This window comes from Oryzias melastigma, linkage group LG13, assembly GCF_002922805.2.
Source record: "Oryzias melastigma strain HK-1 linkage group LG13, ASM292280v2, whole genome shotgun sequence".
Classification (NCBI taxonomy): Eukaryota; Metazoa; Chordata; class Actinopteri; order Beloniformes; family Adrianichthyidae; genus Oryzias; species Oryzias melastigma.
The window spans coordinates 16765027-16766694 of NC_050524.1; the positions used below are offsets into that span (position 1 = coordinate 16765027).

Below are 1668 nucleotides of genomic sequence, written 5' to 3' on the forward strand. Positions count from 1 at the left end.
TGCTATGTAATATTTGTTGACAAAGTAGGAAGAACAAAACAGACAGGTGATATCATGACAAGTACATAAACAAAAGGGACGTGTCTATGACAAGGACACATTGTGGCTTTTCAACTTTTAATTGCAGGTCATCTTATACTTTTCATTATCAGATTAGGTTCATGCCCAGCCTATTTGTGGTTCTTGCTTTAGTAATTCCTAAAAGAATTGGGAAAAAAATCACAGAAAAAATATAAATGAAAAAAACCCTCTTTTTCTAAAAAAATTTAATAAACAAAAACATTTAAATGATCACTCTTTTTGTACCGAAGGCAATATGTTTATAGGAAAGGATCGTTTTATGCATAGAACTTAATCCCCAACAAATAAAAGATTTAGAGAGATATGGTTTCCAAAAAAACAGTTTATCGAATTTCTGGTTCTTGGTACAGGTAAATATCACACCCAAACCGCTTTGCATGATTTCCACCTAGAAGCCAAAGAGGATTTTGAAGCTGATATTGTTGTTAAAGTGCCTAAAAATAAAACAGCCTGTTACCAAACAAGAATCACTGGAGGTAAAATCGAGAGAGAGTGAAGAGCTTTTAAAGAATGAATCACCTGTAGATTGTGTGACAAATGTCTTTTTTTTATCACCACAGGACATTATAGGAAAACCACCTGTGCTGTCTCTCCCCATGCATTTCTGCGAGACAATGGATGTACTTTTTTGAGTGGAGACAGTTGTTGCCCACAGCTGTGTGGAATATTTGGTTTGCATCTCCAGGTAGACAATAAAGGAGAAGCCTGACATTCAGGAAAAATCAACAAAGGGTTTTCTTGCTTGTGGCCATTAAGATATCCTCTGAAAGCTTTGAAGATGTTCAGTTTCGACAGAAAGTCAAACTTTTAGCAGTTTTCCATTTTATTGTTTAAATATTTTGTACTTTTTACTGTTTAGGGATGTATGTCCAAATTGGTTTAAAATCCAGATAGGCTGATTGGTTCTTTAATAATAAAAAAAAACCTCTGTTTGATGGGAATAAATTAGAACAACTGAATTTGTTTAGATTTATTCCATTATACTCAATGAAAAATGGTTCAGTATTCTTAACATTTACTCAACCAGTAACATTGTCTCAAATTGCTCCTTAGAAATTGCCTTTTTAATGGTAGGAAACTTGAAACAACAGTTAACTTAATCTTTGACACATGAATCTGCTGGGTGAGGATCAGACAAAAAACGAAAACTGTGCCAGAAGCGGTTGCTGTCTGCATGACAACCCACGGAACAACATGTGAGTGTGTTTGTGTGTGAAGGGAGGGCTTGAGAGTCATATTGATATGGTTTTAGGTGCACTGTGAGCTATAAAAGCTTGAACTCTAAACTGTGTTTGTTACAAACCCACACACTCAGGTGCCATCAAGGTAAGACTCACATTAATCCATTGACTGCATACAATATTTAATTATGCATTAGAATGAAACACATTTTTGCCTGTGGAATACATTTTTTACACACACACACACACACACATATATATATATATATATATATATACACATTTTTATATTTATACATGTATATATATTTTATATATGTATGTGTATATATATATATATATATGTATATATATTTTATATATATACATGTATATATAAAATATATAAACATGTATATATAAAATA

General features: G+C 32.5%; 1 protein-coding gene across 1 annotated transcript in view; it reads left to right on the forward strand.

Annotated features, from left to right (window-relative positions):
* The first annotated feature begins 1315 nt into the window (after positions 1–1315).
* LOC112149003 (zona pellucida-like domain-containing protein 1) overlaps positions 1316–1668 on the forward strand; it is a 4585-nt gene continuing 4232 nt past the window's right edge. Inside the window, exon 1 of the mRNA XM_024276441.2 lies at positions 1316–1407. The gene's annotated coding sequence lies outside the window, so the exon portion shown is untranslated. The remainder of the gene's footprint in view (positions 1408–1668) is intronic.